We start from the raw sequence: 23,623 nt of genomic DNA on the forward strand, positions 1-23,623 counted from the left end.
GCACCCTTTCCACCCACTTCAAGACAAGGACACTTATCTTCAGAGTCCCTCCTCCCCTAAATGATTTCCCAAATGTTCTGGAAAACACAAGAAAATCTATTTAAACACCTTATGACACAAGAGTAAAGCTGCCCACTGTCGGAGGTCATATGACTACATAGATGCCAAGCCTGGGATAATAGGACATCAAAGATTCAAAGCAGTAAGAGGACAGCTCCACTGAGCAAACTTCAGTGACTGTTTCCATGCTGGGCACACTGCTGTCTCACGGAGTGACTGGCAGGAACACCCCAGGAAACAAGTGCCCAAGTTTACCTAATACCTGGCACTGCTACTCCTTCATTACAACAACTCAAACATAGTCTACACTTTATACTTTGTTATAAAAGTTATCAAATGCAAAATTTTAATTCCAAATATTTTTCTGCTTATTTTCCTAGTCTAAGGAAGAAAGAAATGCCTGAAGGAACAGATAAAGTACTGAGGACTAATAAGGTATAACAATACATTTTTTAACAACTTTCTTTTTTTAATTTAATTTTTTCCCTTCAACTTTTTAAAATTTAATTAAATTATTCAGATTACAACTCAGTTGTTATCCCATCACTTGTATCCTCCCATTCCTTCCTCCCTCCCGCTTTCACCCTATTCCCCTCCCCTAGGTCTGTGACCGAAGGGGACATCCTCCCCAGCCATATGGTCATAGGCTATCAAGTCTCATCTTGGTAGCCTGCTTATCCTTTCTTTGAGTCCCACCAGGCCTCCCCACCAAGGGGAAGTGGTCAAATATGGAGCACCAGAGTTCATGTCAGAGTCAGTCCCCACACTCCACACAACTGTGGAGAATGTCCTGTCCCTTGGCTAGATATGAGCAGGGGTTCAATGTTTACTGCATGTATTGTCCTTGGTTGATGCAGTAGTGTGAGCAGACACCCTGGGTCCAGATCCACCTGTCATGATGGTCTTCTTGTAGGTTGCTAAGTCCCTCTGGGTCCTTTTATTTCCCATCTCCTATATTTCTCTTAACGACTTTCTTAAAGTTCATTTAGACATCTATTTGAAAAAACTAGCAACTTATTTAAGATTGTGACACTAGGGTTTCATTACTTTTATGTCCATGACAAAGTAATGAAAAAATAAATTATTAAAAATTACAACTTGGTAACATTTAAGTCAAAACCTCAGATTCTATCAAGGAAAACCAGGAAGTAATTAAAATTCTTAAACATTTAGAAAGATTAAAAGGTAACCATCTAACCCTACTTTTTTCACTTATTTTAATTTTTGATGCTAGGAATAGATACAGCAAAAGGCCTCAAACATGCTAAGAATATTTCCAACCTCATATACTTCTTTACTGTTAAATTAAAATTTGTAAACTGCATTAGGCAATTATAAAACTTTACAAAATACCCTCAAATAAGAATTTTTTTAATTAATTTTTATTTGTGTTTAAGTGTGTTTTCTGTTTGTCTGAATGAGCAACAAGTGCACACAAGTGTCCACAGCAGCAAGAAAAGGGCCTCTGAGCCCTTGGAACTGGAGTTACAGTGTCTGTTGTAGGTGTGAGAACCAAGCCTAGGTCCTCTGCAAAAACACAAAGTCTCTCCAGCCCTGGAAAGAGGATTTAAACATTCTTTCTGGCATACTGACACAAACCAGTAACTACAGTAACCACCCTTGGTTATATAAGACCCTGTCTGAGTTCAGGTAGACAGCCATATTAATTGCAACAGGCCACAAACAAAATGAAAATGACATAAAAATGGGAGAGCAATCTGTTAAAGAGAAGAGGTTTGGTAGGAAGAACAAATAGATTAAAAATAATAAGGAGAAATAATATGACCAACATACACTGTGAATACACAGTGATACTTTAAAGGAAAAAAATAAAAACAAGTCCCTAATACATTATTTGTGTAGTTAGCAACTTTCAACTTTAGTCTCCACTAAACCAGTAACGGCTTATATAAATATTAAGAGAAAAAAAAATCAGCAGGTGTTTTTAAAGACACTGAAAACAGGTAACAGGTAATAAGCTTCCAGTCAAGTTATTGGAACTAAAAATGTCAATAATTTTAATAACCGTATGCAACATCTACTAGATTATGCAAGCTCACTATTAAAAATGGAAGATGTTCAGATACATAAGAGTAAAATAAATGCAGACTGCAAACCTGTCCCTCAGTGGATAACAACTTACAGGGTGTGAGTGGTCAATATAAACCTAACGGTACAAAGTTAGAGGCTGTACTGGCTGTAGTTAGGGGATGGGGAAGGGTGAACTGTGCTGCTCAAAAGTGGACTTGAGATATCTAGAACAGAAACAGGAGCAGAGCAGTTGGCAAGGCAGGGGAGTATAGGAGACTGACAGTGCGGGTTATGGCTTGAAATAGGTAAGATGAGCGGTTATGGGTGCATTCTGGGAAGATGAATGTTAAGAACCTTTACCATTTTGACTCCTAAGAAATTGCCTGAGTCTGCATGGTTGCATCCCACCTCTCAGATGAGCACTCATACCATCCCTTCTAGCCTAATTTTTGGACCCAAGTCTCAAGCTGACTAAGAACATCCTATGGTCTCACAATGGCAGGGAGCATATGGTTATGTCTCTAGAGCTGTTTTATAAGTTCATGGCATATGATCAGTGAGCAAGTATTTGGAAATTACTGGAAGCAAGGACAACTAACATGCTGGGATATCCTAGGATGACTCCAATCAAGGCTGGAACAAGAAACAGGAGACAGATCTTCTCCAGGCTGAGGACCACAATGTGAGCAGCTACTTGCTTAAGAAATGGTGAAGTTCTTTAGAATTTGCTATGTGTCAGCATATTCCAGAAGCTGCGTAAGCACAAATCAAATTGTGTCTCAAGGACAGTCTTAAGGATAACCTGGCACCTGGCATTCTTCCAGCCTGATCTGTGAAGGGGGCTTCAATTTATCTTAGAGCTGTGGTGAAATAGAACAAAATAATAAACAAGCAGCTTGGTAACAGGAAGCATATATTAGCTATTCTTGTTTACATTTTGATGGTCACAGAGGTGACAGCCAGCTGAATGGTGAGCAAGTCCCCAAAGTAACATTTTAATGCTCTTTGGTTGGTTGTATTTTGTGAACTAATATATAATTAATGAAATTTAGGGTTGACCTGGAAAACAATAAGCCTCCCTTTTTTCTGAACTTTCATTCCAAGATTAGAACAATCATTTTATAGCCAGGAAATAAAGTTTTAAATTATATTAACATGAGATTAGTAACACTAGCTATGAATATAGACTATTAAACAAAAATGAAAACTCCAAAACCTGAGAATTACTCTGGGCCTATTGTTTTAAATAACTATATCCTTTAAGTAAAATATATTTCCATTTCACTTTATGAAATTTATTAAATCATTACAGTTGGCAACAAAAGCAGGAAACTGTTTATATGACCAGCATGGATATTTTACTCTGATTAATGAAAATAGCTTTGGCAAACTACAGAGTGCACTTCTTACATCTTTGAAAAGTTGCACGATACAGACAATTATGGAAACTGAGAATTTCCACTACCTGGCAGCAATCAATTCTCTATTTTTTAGTTCAGCTTCAGAACTGGCTATGTAAGAGTTGTTGTTTTTTTTTTTTTTTAATCTGAGCTCTTACTCATTAACAACAAATAAAAGTGTATCTAGTATTTGATGGAGAAGCTCAAGTGGGCATCACTTGAGTAATGTTGAGTTGAGTAAAGAAATGACACTGAGGATTCAGTTCCAAATCACGAGTGCTATTACTGACGTTTCTGCCTCCAAAGTAACACTAACAATGGAAACAAAACACAAGTAGTACACTGGGAGGCCCTTCCAAGGCTTTCATGAATTAAAAGGAAGTATAACAGAAAACACAGAACCACACAACGCCCACATAAGTGTCTCCCCTTCAAAGAAGCAAAGTGACTTCTAAACCATTTCACTCAAAGCCACGAACTCTTGGCATTGCTCCTTTAAATAAACTTACTTTTAATAACTTTAGATTTATAAAAATACTTACAAAGATAGTACAGTTAGTTTCTGTACACATTATACCCATTTCCCCTAAAGATAATCATGATACACTTATCAAAATACAAAATTAAAGCTGATAGATTTCTATGAACTAGACTGTAAATTTTAGCTTTTACCTGCATTTCTCACTGGCATCTTTTTCTCAGTGTCTATGCACAGCCTAGAGTACCATGTCACATTTAGTGATTTTTTTTCAAATGTTGTAAGTTTTAGCATATGCTTTGCTTCTGTGTGTTAACAATATACTAATTATAGTTATTATATAAAATTAAACCTAAATTTTCCTAGAGAATACAATTACTGAGTATTGAAAAAGTACAAGGAAATTTATGTAAACATGGTGTCTCTACTAATGTTTTCTTGGAGAGAAAAGCAAACAAATCATTGGAGAAAGGTCTCCCATACTGCCTACTTTGCCAGGAACCTATAAATTGCTTAATGTACCAAGAATATCTCTTCAAAAACATGCTGTCGCCTATTTTCTGAGGCTCTTATCCTTTTAAGATATATAGTAAACCTTTAAATTAATTCTGTAATAGAATATAAAGTTAAATTATACTCACTCAGACAATCTACTTTTATCAAGTAAACATAGAACTACTGTCATTCTTGGCTTTCACTTTTAATTACTATATGATATTTATAGTAAGAAAACAGAAGAACTAATTTAAGGGAAATGATTGCTTATTAATCTTTCCATAGAAAGGAATAGCACATACTGTTTAATGAACAAAAACGTTCTAGAAAAAAAGAAATGTCACAATGAATAAAACTGGCAGAGGAGGATGCTTCGCATTCTCTTCCATGTGTATAATCCTGAGAAGCACTAGCAGTCATAAACAAGCAGCTCACTTTCAGAGCGGAGACTCTTCAGAGGGCAACAGTAATCAAGGGCTCAGTGTTGGTACTATTTGATTTTATGGCAACAGGGTTCTGCTAACTGTCCTAGAGTGGTCTCAAACTCCAGTCCTCCTGCCTTAGTGTCTCAGTGCTGCTACTATTACATGTGTGCAAAACACAACAACCAGGCTCAGAAGGCTCCTGAGAATACACATGCCCAACAGTATTTGGATGTGTTAGTTTGGTCAAACTAACACTGCTGAAGTGTCCCACATAGTGTAGAACTTATACTAACCTTTTTATTTTCCAGTGAGTTTTTTATATACTTGCATTAAAATTAACTAGGACCTATTTATACACTTTCAGGGTCTGCCACAACTCCACAGAGCCATGTGTAAAACTCAGTTCTCAATATGCAGTTACATCTGAAAATACATCAGCAGCAGCCCACATCCCAGGATCATAACTGACACCTCACTCTCAGACAGTAGTCAATGCTCTTGCAGAAGAGGGTGAGTCAATAAATACCCAATGCTGCCGTCCATCCTTCTGACTAGTGTGAGAAAAATGTTCATGTAACAAATACAGAGAAGGGGTTTTCCACAATGCTCAATAAACTGTAACTTCATGTGGATTAAGTAAGTTCTTAAAAAATCTACTCAGTTTTTTTTTAAACTGTCTCATTTACACAGTCAAAGTGTAGTGATGGAGCTGGAGAGATGGCTCAGAGGTTAAGAGTGCTGACTGCTTTTCCAAAGGTCCTGAGTTCAATTCCCAGCAGCCACATGGTGGCTCACAACCATCTGTAATGTTATATGAAGCCCTCTTCTGGCCTGCAGGTGTACATGCATATAGAGCATTCATATACATAAAATAAATAGGTTTTTAAAAAAATACTTCCTATTTTAATCAATAATCTGCATAGCATTATACTTATATTTGTAATTAAACTATGTACATCTTTCTTTTGCTTTTTTATTTTATTAATTTATTCATATTACATCTCAACTGTTATGTCATCCTTTGTTTCCTCCTGTTCCTCCCTCCCTCCCACTTTCACCCTATTTCCTTCCCCTATGTCTGTGACTGAGGGGGACCGCCTCCCCCTCTATATAATCATAGGGTATCAAGTCTCTTGCTGATAGCCTGCTATTCTTTCTCTGTGTGCCATCGGACTTCCCCATCAAGGGGACATGGTCAAATATGGGGCACCAGAGTTCATGTGAAAGTCAGTCCCAGCTCTCCACTCAACTGTGGAGAATGTCCTGTCCATTGGCTAGATCTGGGTAGGGGTTCGATGTTTACTGCATGTATTGTCCTTGGTTGGTGCCATAGTGTGAGCAGAACCCCTGGGCCCAGATCCGCCCCTCATAATGTTCTTCTTATAGGTTTCTAGGACCCTCTGTATCTTTCTATTTCCCCATTCTCCCGTACTTCTCTCACCTAGAGTCCTAATAGGATGTCCTTCCCCTCTGAGCCACTTTCCTGGTAAGTGAAGACTTCCATGGGACATGACCCTTGGGCTAGTATCCAATTATGAGTGAGTATATACCATTTGAGTCTTTCTGCTTCTGCGTTAACTCACTCATTATGATCATTTCTAGTTCCATCCATTTGTACACAAATTTCAGGAATTCTTTGGTTTTTAATAGCTGAGTAGTATTCCATAGTGTAAATGTACCACAGTTCCTTTATCCATTCTTCTACTGAGGGACACTTAGGCTGTTTCCAGGTTCTGGCTATTATGTATAAGGCTGCTACGAACATGGTTGAGCATATGCCCTTGTTGTGTGGAGTAGCATCTTCCAGGTATATTCCAAGGAGTGGAATAGCTGGGAGCTACTGGCCCAAGAAAAACACAGGAAAATGGGTGGTTCTGACCCCAGACTGACCCGCTAGTCCTGAGAAAGCCCCAGAGGCTGGTATCCAGGTGAGTGTGAGCACAAAACCAAAACCCAGAGCTGAGGGTGTTGGCCTCGCCTGCAAGCCCTGTCTTCCTCTCAGACCTATCAAAATACCTACACAATTTTTTAAAGATATTGAAAGTTCAATTCTTAACTTCATATGAAAATATAAAAAACCCAGAATAGATTAAAAAATCTTGTATAATAAAAGATCTTCTGGAAGAATATCCATACCTGATCTCAAGCTATACTATAGAGCAACAGTAATTAAAACAGCATGGTACTGGCACTGCAATAGGCTGATTAATCAATGGAATCGAATAGAAGACCCAGAAATGAATCCACACACATATGGTCACTTGATTTTTGACAAAGAAACCAAATCTATTCAATGGCAAAAGGATAGCATCTTCAACAAATGTGCTGGTCTAACTGGATGTCCATGTGTAAAAAACTCAATTAGACCCATATTTGTCACCATGCACAAAACTCAAGTCCAAGTGGATCAAAGACCTCAACATAAAACCAGAAACACTAAATCGGTTAGAAGAAAAATTGGGGAACAGTCTGGAACACATTGGCACAGGAGATTTTTTTTTTTTTTTAAGTGTAGTGATGCTACTTTGCTGGCTCCATAAGCAGAAGGAACTTACAGTTCAATGATGGGAGCTTCCTATCCGTATCAGGAGATATATCAAACAGAAAAATCACTTAATTCCTTCAATGGTCTCAGTGTTTAATAATTCATGAAATCAAAGTAAAGCTTCCAGAAGTTCACCCTATTTCCTGTGCTTGCTTATGAACATTCAGTTAAAAACAGTTCCAACAAAAAACACAAAACTACAGTTTGCACTGTTTACAGGCGTCAAGCTTCAGAAAGTCAGCATGCACCCGAGTTATTCACTACTGATTTTAGAGCTGCACTTCTCGGTGTGGGTCATGGCCTCTTTCAGAGTCACATATCAGATGTCCTGCATGTCAGATATTTAGAAGTCACAACAGTAGCAAAATTATAGTTATGAAGTAGCAATGAAATACTTTTATGGTTGTGGTCACCACAACATGAGGAACTGTTGCACTAGAAAGGCTGAGAACTAGTGAGCTACAGGATAGAGGGTTAGTTTCCTGGGAAGCTACTGTCATAGTTTTAACAGCTGATCAAGCTGACCACTGCTTTATCATGAATTTTTGTCCATAAATTTTATTTCTATAAACCTATGTAACACAATCAACGAAACTATAATTTAAGATTGAATGAAACCTACCTAGCACATGTGCTTTCTCTGTCAGGGACACCTTAGCACTTAGAACAGTATAGAACACCCTACTTCTATATCTGATAGCCATTTAAACAGCAACAGCACTAACACGCCGCAAACACAAACACAGCACTGAGTAAACCATAAAATGGGACCAGTCTACAGTACAAGCAGAAAGAAGGCAGGTGTGTGTTCCCGTGGGAGTGTACAAAGGCAGTCATCCAAAATCCAAACTCAGCTTTCAAAACGATTTCAAAGTTATGAATAAATTTTAATATACAAAAGTTCATAAAGTAAAATCTATGAATAATAAAATCAACTTCCTTCATTTTCATGGCAATAGCAAAATAAACAGTGGTGGAGCATGGCATCATAACAAAAACACTGTTCTGACTAAATTAAAACAATTATGGAGCAGAAAAAAGTATGGACTTGGTTGCAGTTCACAAATAATTCACAATTCTGTCCATACAGACTGCAATATACTACCATCAGTCAAAACGGAAGCAAATTTATATTACAACACAACAGAAGTGTGTGAATCCAATCACAACTTACAATGTTTTTTTGATACTGAGTTAAACAAAAATATTTCATTATAGTAGTACTTGCTTTCATTCCACTACAATTGAGTAAGGGTGTGTGTGTGTGTGTATGTATGTAGCAGCATGTGAGTGTTGCTTTGAGACAGGGTTTTTCACTGAACCTCCATCTTTCCATTTTGGTTAGGCTGGCTGTTAAGGAAGCTCTCAAGATCCTTGCAACACTGAGACCACAGGCATGTGAGGCCATGTCCAGATCTTTATGGGAGTATTGGGGATTGGAACTCAGGTGCTTGTTGAAGAGCAAATACTCTTATTTACTGGGCTATTTCCCAAGCCTTCTTTGAGCTTTAGTACTCCTGGCGCATCCTGATTCCACACCAAGAGGGGCAAGCCAAGAATGCGCTTGCTCTCAACAGCCCTGAGAAAGCAGAGCTGTCACTTTGGGAGAAGTGAGGCAGTACCTTTGCCCCAGTTCTTACACAATGGTACAAGCAAGGTCTTCCCAGCAAAGGAGGCAAACTGGAGCAGCAGGACTCAAGGACAAAGAGCTCAAATACACTGATGGAAGGAACACCACACAGTAACACCACAAAACAGAAATCCAAAGTCACAAAAAAGAAGTGGCACGAAAAGTAACCACGTGAATGATTAGAAATGATTTTCAAATTACATGTTTTTTCTCTTTTCTCTTTGTCAATAAAACAATGTTTACAGTTGTACTGGTGAGCTACCAGCCTTTGAGGCTGTGTACTTGCTTTCAAGTGTAGACAATGTTCTACTGCCAACTCACATCCATAGGAGTGACTAGAGTGAAGTACAGAAAGACTAATACAATTGTCTATATTTACATGTGCTCCTTTCTTCTCCCAGTCCCTTCAAAGGGTAGCATATACAAAATACAAATTATGAGGCATTGTGGAGTTTCATATATATATATATATATATACACACATACACACACATATATGTATATGTATGTATATACATATATATGTATCTGTATTAGCATAAAATGCTGATATATATTAGCATAAAATGCAGCAGGTAAAATGGAGTTATATACTGAAGGAGGAAATTCTATTTTGCTTAAGTGTAGTACAAATCAAACAGAGATTCTTCTAGGTACACAGCAAGTCAGTAAGTCCTCTGTGTCTACTGATTCCACATCTTCATTTTCAACCCACTTAGGAAGAGGCTGTGGCTATGCTGAACATATGCAGAGTGTTTCTTTTTTCATTATTATTCCCCAAACAAATCAACACAGTAGAATAGCTATTTAAGCAGCACTTAACATGGTGTGTTGCCGAGAAAGGACTAAGCTGCGTGCATATACGACGTGTACATACTTCACCATTTTCTACAACAAACTTGAGTATCCACAGGTTTGAGTATCGCCAAATGATCCCAGAACAACCCCCCAGTGGAAACTAAGCAACAATGGAACACGAAAAACTATTCAAAAAATTTCAAGATATTAACAATTAAATAAAATATCAGAGGAATCAAAATGCTACTAAAGATACTAATTTCAAAGGAAAATGATAAAATACAAAGAAGGATATGAGACCTCAAGGAAACAAATGTAAGTCTATGGCCAATAGCACCCGTGAACCTGCAGTGCATACAAACACTCTGTGCTGGGTCTAAAACAACCCTCACTAATTTAAAGAGGTTAGAATAATACAAGGGTATGATCCCAGTGGATTGCAAATGAAAATTATTATGAGAAAGAATTTTCAGGAATAAATATGCAAATATTTTACAAATAAGGAAAAAAAACCAACAGATTTCTGAATAATCAATGGGTTAAAAAGAAATCATAAAGGGAATCATAAAATACTTTAAGAGTGAAATCTAATGTGTGACACTTCAAAACAGGCACTTATGAGGTACTACTACAGAAAGTAGTGCATAGAAGACAATTATAGCTATGATAAAAAACCTACTTTTTAAAAGAAGCTCCCAAATCAATAACTTCATCTCACACTACAGAACAATATAGGGAAATAACTAGGACTAAAGTACAAGCAAATTAAAGAGGAAATTGAGTAGAGAGTTGTTCAGTTTGTAGGCTGTCTGTTGTTGATGTCCACCTTTAATCCATGGTGGTCTGATAAGATAGATACAAGGGGTTATTGCAACTTTCTTGTACTGTTGAGGCTTACTCTGTGACCCACAGCCTGTGAGGGGCTGAGAAGAAGGCATATTCTTTTGTGTTTGGGTAAAATATTCTGTAGATACCGTTAGGTCTATTTGATTCATAACATCTGTTAGTTTCATTGTTTTTCTGTTTAGTGCCTGTCTGGGTGACCTGTCCATTGGTGAGAGTGGAGTGTTCAAAGTCTCCTACTATTAATGTGTGGGGTTCAGTGTGTGATTTAAGCTTTAGTCATGTTTCTATTATAAATGTGGATGCTCCTGCTGAGCTTAGGAAATCTTGCAGAAGAGTAGAGGGAAGGTTTGAAGGAGCCAGAGGGGTCAAGGACATCATAAGAAGACAAAGAGTAAAAAGTAACTGGGCCCATGGAGGCTCACAGAGACCAAACTAACTACCAAGCAAAGAGCATACAAGGGTCGGATCTAGGACCCCTACACATATGTAGCAATATGTGCAGCTTGGTATCATGTGGGTCTCCTAACAATTGGAGTAGGGGTTTGGGTGGAGGGCTCTCTCTGACTCTGTTGCCTGCCTTGTCTAGCCTTAATGGGAGAGGATAAGCCTAGTCCTACTCACTCTCTTGATGTGTCAGGGTGGGTTGGTAGCCACAAGGAGCCTCACCTTCTCTGAGGGAAAGTGAAGGGGGTATTGGGTAGAGGGTGTGAGGGTGGGAATGGGAAGAGGGAAGGGGGGCTGAGATCAGGATGTTAAGTGAATAAAATAAATAAGTAAATAAATAAATAAATAGAGAAAAAGGAAAATCAACAAGAAAAACTGTCAAAGGATTAGCATTCTAGTGATTAGTGATCACAGATTATGACAGACAGGCAGATTTATGAAAAATAAATGACAAAGAGGAGCTGGACAAACAGCTCAGCTATAAATAGCATGTACTGCTAGCAAAGAACTTCAGTTTGGTTCCCAGCATCCACATGAGCCAGCTCACAATTACTTCTAACTCCAGCTCCATGAGAATTTACATGTCTAGGCACCTACACACACATGCACATACTCACACACATACACATAATTAAAACTAAAATCATTTTTTTAAAGAAAGAAAGAACAAAAGTATGAACAAATAGACGAAGAGAACAGGTTAAAAGGCCAAAAGAAATTAAGAATTCATGGGGAAGATTTGCCCTCACAAGGTATCAGAACAACAGACTCCTAAATCCTGATTATCCTAGGACAGATGAAAAAGCATGAATTTTTACTAGTCTAAGTCAAGCGCAGGACTTTATACTACTTGCCACTTAAAAAGGGAAATGAGATGCAAGTCCATCCAGTGAAGTCAAGCCTTCCAGGAGGCCTTTGAAAATCCCCTCCCCACTTAAGAGAAAAAACAAACAAACAAACAAACAAGCAAAAAAAAAAGAGAGAGACACACTTTCTTTTCCTATACCCTTGAGGGCTTATTGAGGGGTCTAGGAACAAAAGGCCATTCATGCAAGGTTGTGAAAAAGAGAGCCAGTCTAACCACAGCTGCATAAACCAGATACTACAGTCAGATCATCAAGTATGCTTGCTCTAATTTCATTTCTGCTGTTGTGACAAATACTCTGATAAAAGCAACTTAGGGGAAAGAAGGGTTTATCTGACTTGTAATTCCAGGTTATGTATGGTCCATTGTTTAGGGGAAATCAAGGCAGGAACTCAAGCAACTAATCATATCACACCCATAGTCGAGCAATTTATGCTCATCTAGCTTTCCTCACTTTTACACAGTTCAGAACCCAGCCTAAGGTATGGTGCTGCCTAGAGTCAGCTGAGTACATTAACAACCAATACCCCTCAACCACACAAGCATATTCACATGCCTATAGGCAAAGCTGACCTAAATAATTCCTCATAGGTTGTGCAAAGTTGACATTTAAGATTAACAATCACGATATACCAACTGTCAACTTGACACACAAACACATCACTTTCAAACCATAACCTTGCATTCTTGGTCTCCGTTTTCTTGTGTTTATCTCATAATGGAAAAGATAGTACAATGTTTAAAGACTACAAAGTCTTTAAAAATCCTAACACTTTAAAAGTCCAAAGTGTCTCTCTCTCAGCCGTGAGTTCCTGTAAAATAAAATCACATATGTAACTTTCTTATTGCAAAGGGGGGAAATCATTGAGAGAGGGTTTCATGCAGACCCAGGCTGGCCTCAAATTCATCTTGTAGCTAAGGATAATCTCGCTCTCTTGCCTCACCCTTCAGAGATTATAAGACACCACCATGCCATGCCCCACTTAAGTCATACTGTGGTCACTCAACCATGCCAGACAACTTCTACTAACTGAGCTATATCCCAGACCCCAGATCAAGACTCCTGGATACTGACAGTATTTGTTGTACAGCAGCTACTGAACTCAGTCACTCCTTTTAAACACTCGTATCTTAAACTTCTATTATTTACTTTCTGCATTCCAATGACTTTAACAGTGAAGCCACACCAATATTTTATTACTTATAACAATTTTCATGTTGGTTTTATTTTTCAGACTCATGATAGAAAATGTAGTTTGCTGATGGGATCTTTAATGCTGAAGAACAACATTTTGAAAGCTAGATAATTTATTAAAACACTTCTGTGTTTTCTAAATCTGCTCAAGGAAAATAAATTCCAGTGACATCTGTGAAATAACATCTCTGATTCATATCAAATTGGAAAAGATAATACAATAGCCACATAAGTACCAGCAAAAGCACAAGTTTAATTCAAATAACAAAACCCCTAAAAGATGTTTATCCAAGCAGTCTCAGCACAGTTTAAAGCTCGTTAACTTGTAAGACAGCTTTTGGGGTCTGAAGCATGCATCCTACAGAAATATTAACCCTGAGTCACCCAACTGGAGCCTGTCCATCAACATCTGTGACACTGTAAACCTAAGACTGCCATTTGAGCTACACCAAGACAGAATACCACTGTTTCTTTTGGAAAATCAATCCCTCTCCCTCTCCACTAGCACCAAGTCCCAGGAGGCAGCACCTGATCATGGACTTTGTTCACTTCTCCAAGCACATCCCATCTTTCACTTCCCAGCTAGGCCAGCCACACTCAACTTCTCCCTGACGGGTCTTCCCACTAAGACACTCACATACAACAGCACCCTTCCCTTCCTGTTTTCTCTTGTCTCAGTCAAAGCCTCCTCAGGAATGCCATCCAGGGCCCCACATGAGCTGTCCACTCCTGCTGCAGGTACTCTCCTACCATGCATGGATGTTTCATAATAGTTCATGGCGAGCATCTCTCAATCTCCCCCTTAAGTTCTACTATGTGAAAGATTCATTTAGCCCAAAAGTTTTAACACTGGCATTTTAAAGATGCTTAATATATTTGTTTATATGGAGGAATTTTTATTAGAAAAACAATTTTAATGCGTTTTAACCCTAGTCTGTTGAAATGTTAACCTGACCTATGGTAACTGCTAAGGAAGGAGGTGACTTTCTCAAGACTTCTCTAGTCTTAACTTTATCCCTAGGAATTATTCTTAGGGAGAAAACTTTGAATCCCTTCCCTGTTGCTGGTTTATAATCACTTAGATGAGTTTCCAATCACAGGCAATGAAAATATACTTTGAAAATACTAAACATCCCTTTCTTACAGCTAATGCCATTCGATCCCATGACATCTACTACAAACAACAAAACGCCAGTCCCCAGATGTGTACCTCTAGGTATGATTCTTTCCCCTCTTGACTTTAATATCTACATTTCCAGCTGTCAACAGTTTTACCTGGATGTCAATGTTCATCCATGTTAAACCATGTGTCAGTACATTGCATAGAAATAACATTCTATTCATCCAACAAGTCATTCATTGGTAGACAAAATTGGGTAGGCTGTACTGGTTGATACTAGTAATAATGTCACTATTACTTTTTATGTATGGTATGTGGCTGTGTGATTTTACTGCTCATGAGTAGCTACTTAGAAACACAACTGCTAGGAAAGCCCTTGCTATTGCAATGCAACAAACAACTTGAGTACAGACTGGAACCCATGCTAAAAACCACTCCTGGGAAGGAGGCAGGAGAACCCTGGAAGCTTGTAGGCCAGCTAGCTTGTACTATGCAGCACAGCAGCAGAGACCAGAGGACAGAGACCTTGCCCAAAATAGGTACAAGGTGAGACCTGACTCCCCAAAGTTGTCCTCTGACCTAGACACAAACACACATAAAAAGGTAATAGTTACACTTTTCTATTTAGTTAGAAAAGCCTACTGATTCAGAATACAGGCAGGCTTTGCCTGTACTGTATAAATATATTACAATAGCTTCACTAAATATAAAAAATGAAACCAGAAAGCTACAACTCTAAGAAGTTAAAAAAAAGTACTTCATATTAATACTACTTTCTAAACTATACCTGGTTCCTTTTATTGTACAATATACAAAATACTGAATAATAATAAAGACTGCACTGAGAGCATATGGAAGCCATGTCCTGTATTTAGAGCCATACTAATTTTCAGTGTATGAACTGAGTAAGAAAAGTGCAATGAGTCAAGGTCTCCTTAGGAAGACACACCACCTCACTCTTGAAGTGCCCTCTATACAGCAATATAAAACTGGAGGGTGCACTGCCATCTGTGGCATGCTTTATGCCTAAGGATTACAAAGGTATAACCTAGGCTGGGAGAATATGGCCTGAGGTGACCCCAGGGTTGTTCAGGATCAATGGAGGGCTCTCTTACCCTGTGAGCTTGGAGCTAGGGGTCTTTGAAAGCAACCAGAAGGCAACTCCAAGACTGAGCTACCAAGAAAGTTTGCTAAAAACTACAAAACATAAAAGGTCAGAAAACAGATCTGGAAGAAGTAGTAGCCAGGAAACCCATATATATCAGATCTAAAAGACAAGGTAAAGAAAAAAAATAGGAGAATGAATAATAAAGCTGGGATCCAGCAGAGTAAAAACAGGAAAGGGTGTAGTACAAGCCAATGGTCTGGGTTAGGCCTCTATCCACAAAGAAGAATGCCTATTGTGGAGTGGGTGTGTCTGCTTAAAAGAGCAGCAAACGGCAGCCTTCTACACCCAGAGGCCCTCAACTGCATGAGTCAGAACTCTTAAAGACCACCCATCTATTGTCTTTCTAGCTCTCTTGGTTCCTTAATTCCCGTTGCCAATCAATTTCCCAAAAATGAGCAAGTTTAAGCCTCAGAAAAGTATGACAGATCTTGTCATGCTTCTGATTCAAACCTTCCAATGGTTTCCCCAAGGCACAGTAAACTCCCAAATCCTTTCAGCAGCCCTAATTGATTACCGCTCTCCTCTTTGCTCACACTCCCCAATGCCAGCGCTGCTCCAAGTCTTACCAGGAGTCAGTGCTGTCTCCTGACCTTGGGATGTCCATTGGATGTCTAAGTGTGCCTGGATATTGTCCAGTGTCTGTTCAGAGGTCATTTCTTCCAAGAGACTTTTTCGGATTACATTATTAAAAAACAGCATTTGTATCACTCTATCCCTTTCCTTCTTCATCTTTCTTTGTAACATTTATCATTTGGAATTATACATGCATATATATACTTGAAAAATGTATGTCACACACACACACACACACACACACACAACACACACACACTTCACAGAGAAGTAATGTCTCTCAAGACAGAGACTGTTTCCATCTCTGACTTAGGTAGCAACAGTATCTAAAACAGTGTCTGGGAGATAAATGCTTAATAAATATTTAATGGAAGAATGAATGAACAAATCTAGTTAAGCTTCCTTTTTTCCCCTCTACTTCCCTGTCTATTTTCTCCTCATGCATTAACCATGTCCTCAGCTTCATTCCTTGTGCAGATTAACCTAGGACCTGACCATACAGCTTAGTCCACTCTCTGGCCTTAAACCTTGTGCAGAATAACCTAGGACCTGCCCATTCAGCTTAGTCCACTCTCTGGCCTTAAATTCTCCACTTTGTACTTCCCCACACACCTGTGCATCTACCTAAGATCTCCAACACTCTCATATCCAAGCTGGAAATCAATGTTATAAAAAGCCCCAAGCAGAAAGAAGTGTGGACCCTACCAATGCACAGTTCCCTCCGGCTAAGTCCTCACTGCTGCCCATTGATTCTTTCTTTTTTCTTGGTTTCCAATCAGCTCCTCTCTTACTTCCCATGGAATAAATTCCAAAATTCTACCACTTTTTTTTCAAGCTTCCTTCCTACCTCACTTAGCAAAGTATATCCCCTCTATAGAAACAAAGGAAAGGTTATTAGGGCAGACTCCTTCAGTTTCCTCCTTCCCCAACCAACAACCATTTAAGAATTCTCACCTCCATCCTAGCAGCACTGAGGAAGCAATGGTCCCTGTCACTGACCTTCAGGCCGGGAACTCAAGCCAACTGCCTTGTTAAAGATCTGATGTCATTTATCCACTCACCCTTCTTTCTTCCCAATGACCATGCACCCCTAAAGTGCTTGATGCATGAACCCAGGACCTAAGTTAGATCAACAGAGCCCCATCCTCCCACACAAAAGCCAAACATGGTGGAGTTTGCATATATTCCCAGAGCTGGGGAAACAGAGACAGGTGGATCCTTGGAGCTCCTTGGCTGGCCAGCCTAGCAGACCCAGCAAGATCCAGACCAATTAGAGATGAAAACCCTATCTGAAGAAAACAAAGTGGGAGCCAGCAAAATGGTTCCTCTGGCAAAGGGACTTGCCACCAAGGAGAACCAACTGCAAGCTGTCCCACTTCTGTGTATGCACAAGCAGGAGGAAAGGAAAGGAAGAGTCAGAGAAACAAAAAGAGAGAGAAAGCCAAGGTGGACAGTGCCTAAGGAATAATATCCGAGGTTGTGCTGTGGCCTGTACACATGTACACAGACACACACATGCGCATATACAAAAAGAAGTTGCATCAAATCCGTATTTTTTACTTCTCTAATTTTTAAACAAGTGTTCTGTAAGTTTATTTTAGCATCTACACAGGAAAAAAATTAGCTAAAATATATTACTATGAAAGAGCAATTCAGAAAAAGGAAAAGGTTTATAGTAGCTCCAGTAATTGTAGATAGATTTTCATTTCGTTCTGAAGAAGAAACATTCTAAATATTAAATAGCTGAAAGAATGTAAATAGTTCTGGTACACAATAACTGTAGTAAAATGATACACAGATATTAAAAGTGATCCAGCTTACCTTGTCATAAAAAAGTATGAAATAAAGTTGTTAAACTTCTAAACTGTTGATAAACAGTAGCTTCATATCTTTCTGAAAGTAGTCAATTTTAGTTGTGTCTCTAACAACAGCAAAACCAAGAGGCTTTTAGATCTGTTCGTAATTGAGCATCTACAGAGCCTAATTTTGGTGGGTACATGATACAACACTACCTCAAGAAAGAAAGGAGACAAAAAGTAATGCAGCCATCCCAGGATTTTTTAAAGAATTAAAACATTTCTAAAAATAATACATCACCTTTAAATATTCCAACAGCCTCTCAAATATAAAATAAACATGAGAACAGCTAAGAGAATGTGTGTGTGTGTGTGTGTGTGTGTGTGTGTGTGTGTGTGTGTGTCACACATTTTTAAGTTTCAGAAGAAAAGCAAAAATCACAAATATGTTGTATTGGCCCAAAAGCTATCAGTAATATGCTAACATAAATGTCCCTAAAGAGTGCATATTCAAGAAAGGAAGACTGTTCTTTGGCTGAGAACAGGTAATCACAAAGCTGGTTTTCAACCTGCCATAATCAATCAACTTTTAAAAGTCTATTCAACATTTCTATGTTAAGTATTCAGTTAAAATTTTCAGCCAGTCAGCAACTGCTTTGCTTTTGGAAATTCCCTCAAAGTTAACCAATCTCCAAATCCCAAGTGGAAAGTCAGCCAATCCTTCAAGTGTGTCATCTTCGAAAATTAGCCAATTTTAAAACGTCATGCTACCTTAACAAGCCTGAAGGGCTGTGTTCTCTCTTGCTTAAATGACAGGCAATCCTGGCTTTGCTTTAGCTCCATCTGTATAGTGATCTCTTCATACCATAACACATCAGATATTATAGCTACCTGAATATTAATCTTTTTCGTTTGGAGATAAGAAAATATTTGTTATAATAATCCAATTTCATAAAAGGTACAACTCTTCAAGACCTCTTAAGTATGATTACAGTCATCCTTGCCTACCACTCTCCCATCCTTAGGACTTACAATCTCATACTATCAGTGGTCCCAACTCCAGCCAATGGATGTATTATATAAAATACTAAAACATCTGACCACTAAAATTCAGACCGAGAGTGTAGTGATATAAGTTAGCAACTTTAAAGCAGTGCTAGGCGTTGAGACTCAACTCCAAGTTCACTTTGCTTTTGTCACTAATGTCATTTCACCTGCACCTATTTTCTAACAGTCAAATCATAAAAATAATATATGTCCTCCAGATCTTACAGATGCTGCCAAAAATCACATATGAAATTAATACAGGAAAAAAGTCTTGAAAAATTAACGAATGTGTAACGGAGGTAGCTAATTTAGTATGTACAAAACATGAAAGAAATTTGTGGCTGAAGAGATGGCTCAGTGGTTATAAGTGCTTGCTGTTCTTGCAGAGGACCTAGCTTTGTTTCCCAGCATCCATGTGCTGCTCACAAGCACATGCAACTCCAGTTCCACAGACCCCAGTGCCCTCTTCCAGCTTCCATAGAAACGGTGGGCATATACATAACATGCAGATAAAATAAATAACTTTTCAAAAATATGTACTGAAAAAGGAAAAGAGAGAAATGAATGAATGAAAAGCAACCATTATGATTTGGAGCTTAAATGTCTTCAAAGGGCTCATATGCACAAGGTTTGGTGGCTATCCTACAGTGCTGACCTCCTCCACTGTAAGTTCCTCCCCACGCTGTACTGCACTACCACAGACCTAGAGCAACGATACCAAAGGCGTATGTCTGTCAATCTCAAGGAGCGATTAACAGAGAATTCAAAACTAACACGTGGAACTCTGTCGTGACACACGTACAGGCAGTCATAAGCCCACATGGCTCCTCCGCTGCAGTCTGCTGTGCAAACAGCCGGTTCCTCATTTTACTAGTGAGCCCTGTCAACCCTGAGGTAACTAGTGAGCCCTGTCAACCCTGAGGTACCAGACCTGAAGAAAGTCATCACTTCACAGATAGTCAGATACCAGAACTTATTTCATTAGCTAAAAATTCTATCAGTGCCAAATAAAACTAATGAAAATTTAGTAAAATAGGCAAGACTTTGAGTAGATCTTTTGTTGAAAAGGACTCTTGGGGAGCTTCCAATCCATCGTGCTACTGCGTAGGCCTTCCTTTGCTCCTTTGCCCTTTTCACACCCCATCCCTCAAGTGCGGGGCAGGGGAAATGAACTAATCTGCATGTATTTATGCATTTATTCTACTCTAAATCTATTCCCACAGGTTTGCCTCATGCTATGCTCCTCCAGAAAGATAACTAGGTTTATTCATCTCCAAATTCCTCAAACCTAACCAACACCATTCATATAAAGCCACTCTTACCAGCTATGAAAGGCAGGCAGTAGAAGACTAGTGACAGAGATGTGAACAAGACAGAAACCTCAACTGCACTGAACCCACACTGCAGAGTCTAGGGACAGGACAGTGGATGTCAGCTGTAGACATCCAATCCAATAAGGAAGACCTAGCTAGCCTAGTCTCACCATGAATATTTCCTTCTTCTGCCTCTTGTTATCAACCAAGGTTTAGAAAAGAACAAAAACAGTCTGTCTCTTCAAAAACATGTGCTTCCATGCCTGACCACAGTCACCTCATAGATACTCCACATGAGGCAGGTAGAGATTAACCTTCATGGACTCCGGAGCCAGAGCGCTTGTGTGTGAATCCCACTTCCAACACTCACAGACCACGGCAATAAGTAGGGACCAGAGATAAGTAGTCACAGGCCCTGCCCTACTGTATGACTTAAGGCAGCTCCCTGTGCCTCCATTTTCTCATCTGCAAAATGGGAACAGTAAATTTCTAGGACACACAACTGTTTTACGAGTTAAATAAATATACATTTAAAAAATACTTAAAACCTTGCCTAGAATATTATCTATCGTATTGGATAGATGGATAGATAGACAGATAGATAGGTAGATAGATATGTTATGCTAATTATAACTGTTATTGTTACTAACACTCATTATTACTATATCTAACAAGCATCTAAACTTGACAATAAAACTGAACTTTTATTTTTCCTTCCAAACCTCTCATCTCAGAAAACAGCACCACTATTCTCCTAACCCTAAAAATCATGTCACCTCCACCAGCCTAAGGTACCACCTCCCCTCTCAAGGGAGCACAGCAGCAGCCTCCTACCTCCTCATCTTCAGAACAGCTCCACCACTCTATGACTCTACAGTTAGTTCTCCATGGAGTGATGTAGAAAACAGATGCCATTCCCATGATGCAAACTGACTTTCCATTACACTTAAATGTGTCTACTTTGACATAGACTCCAAGACCCCACCAGAGCCTATCAGATGTTTCAAGGTTACATCCCAACACTTTTCCTTCTCTTTCTTTACTACGCTCTGAGACAGAATAATAGTAATTTGGAATGGTGGTCACTCAAACCAGATGACCTAAATTCAAATGATAAATTACAGCAGTGCCAAATAAACCTATTGCAATAGTAAAATATGCAAAGCTGAGTCTTTTAAGCTTTTGGCTTGAGTACACATCTAACAGGTGCCAGCAGTTTCCTAATCTACAAAAAAAAAAAAAAAAAAAAAGGAGGTATTTTTCTTAGCTTGTAAGCTGTTGTAAATGTTCAGTGTTTAGAACTGTCCCTTGCATATGGGAAGCTTTATAGGCCAGATGGCTACACTCTCTCCTTGCACCACTCCCAGGGATTGAACCCCCGGCCAGAGCTCTACCATTGAGCTATATATTCCTCAGTCCTGTTTTTAAGCAGGCTGGCTCTGCAGTCCGTTTGCACGGAAGGCAGTCAGTAAGCCTGTACTTCTCTTGCCTCCTTGAATGGCACCAGCTGGGCTCCTGGTGTGCTCCTACCTCACCTTACACCTTCTTTGAATAGTTTTCCCTGACAGGCTCTACTTAAAACAACCTTCACTGGTCCTTCCCCATCCTCTTACCCTCTCCCCCCATGTGAAATAATCTTATGCGTCTCCTTCTCCACTGTGTGGTGAACCCCGCTAGGGTGCAGACTGGCTGTCTTCTGTGCCTTTGCCTCCCTATTTCTAGCTCTGACTCAGAACTCACAGCTCATCTTGGGTGTGGTCCTGATACAATCAACAATGCCATGCTTAGAAAGTGGTCTGCGCTCTCCATCCAGGCCTCATTTAATCCTTGTAAAGGTAACAAAAGCTACAGTATCATCACCCATTGTAGAGACAGATTTTTTTTTTTTTAAGGTCTAAGACTTAAGTGACTTGTCTTTGGAAAGCTACTAACAGGAAAACAAAACTCAGAAACCCTGATTTGATTCAAAGGGGCCTCTGTAAAGCTATTACACCCTCCACTGAATTCACAGAAATATAGCCTCTTAATCTACCGTATAGATACATCCTAGGGTGTGTATAGTCCCTTCAAAGTATCTGACAGGGACTTGTCCCAGAGTTTTAAGAAGTATAACTCACTCGTTAGTAAGGCAAGAGTTAGCTAAACCATATAAGCAGACAAGTTGATGCTATGTATTTGTGTTGAGTATAAATAATATACTAGTCCTGGGCTCCTGAAGACATTTTTCTGGAAAGCCAGATTGGGGGAACAAGTATTTACAAGATCTCTGTGATAGTGACACCAGCTATTTCGTGACTCCTCATCATCCACTACAATAGCTGAGATACCTTCAGGTTCAAAAATCATCATCAGATGGGTTGGGGTAGGTGGTGCGGGAAGGAGGCAAAGCCCTGAGAAAGATCCTTACATACAAATGGATGACCACATTCCTTAGAATATTCAGTGTTTTCGTAAGTGTTGTGTAACATAGCATGGGTTAGCTCACAGGGTCTCAAGACATTGTGGCCCCGTGGGAAGGGAAATAAAGGGAGCTTGAGGCAGTACAGCATGTAACTTGTCATCAGCGACCTGGGCATTTGCAGGACCCCCAAGGGAACACAGGCACAGGGCAGCTAGTCTTTGAAAGGGTCTCCATCCCAGACTGACCGAGAATGGAGTCTGGGAATCTAATCTCTTTATCAGCGAATTTTTAAGGAGGGCCTCAGCAGTTCCCCGTACCAGGCTCTCAGCTGTCACAGGCCTGTAGGAAAGGGGCCGGCCAGACTCAGCAGCAGCCTCCACTCCAGAAACCTGCGCTGCCGGGAGGGCGCGCTCCCACTTGGGGCGGTCACCGGCCCGGCGTCACGCTCGACCGCTCCCGGGTCTCCCGAGGCTTCCCGGTGGCCGCGGCCAAGACCGCAATCGCGACAGCGAGCGGCTGGCAGGCCCCGCGAGCCCCGCAAGCCAGGCACCAGCAGGATCCTCGCAAACTTACAGTTTTCCTACTGCGTACGCGTCACGGCGGGGTGACGTCACGGGCCGGCGTTCAACGAGGTCAGGCGGCGGGCGCGGCGCTCCGGCCCAGGCCCCGCCTCCAGCGCGCGGGGGGACACGCCCCGTCCCGCCCCGCCTCGACCGGCGCGCAGGCGCACCGGGCCGGCTGCCGCGTGCCCGTGGGCTTCGCAGGCCGGCTGGCGGCCTTTTCACCATCTTCACACAGGCCCCTGAGGCCGGAAGGTCGGGGGGTAGGGGGGGTCGATGGAAAGGGATGGACCCACGGGAACAAATCAAACAAGTCCTCTCACGGGCTTGGGGCGGGTCGAATGGGTTCTTACGTAGTTCTTCCGCAGACACTGCCTTCCTCTCCTCACCTGTTCACTAAAACGTCTACACCTTTGGTAACAGACACTGTCCT

At 40.1% G+C, this 23,623-nt stretch overlaps 1 long non-coding RNA gene across 2 annotated transcripts in view; it reads right to left on the reverse strand.

Moving 5' to 3' along the window:
- LOC127193903 (uncharacterized) overlaps nt 1-23,299 on the reverse strand; it is a 63,373-nt gene extending 40,074 nt beyond the window's left edge. The window contains exon 1 of one of the 2 annotated variants that reach the window (XR_007831186.1): nt 23,204-23,299. This is a non-coding gene — a long non-coding RNA (uncharacterized LOC127193903). The other variant, XR_007831187.1, reaches the window with a different exon arrangement.
- Between the last annotated feature and the right edge of the window lie 324 nt (nt 23,300-23,623).

Source organism: Acomys russatus, chromosome 9 (genome assembly GCF_903995435.1).
Source record: "Acomys russatus chromosome 9, mAcoRus1.1, whole genome shotgun sequence".
Classification (NCBI taxonomy): Eukaryota; Metazoa; Chordata; class Mammalia; order Rodentia; family Muridae; genus Acomys; species Acomys russatus.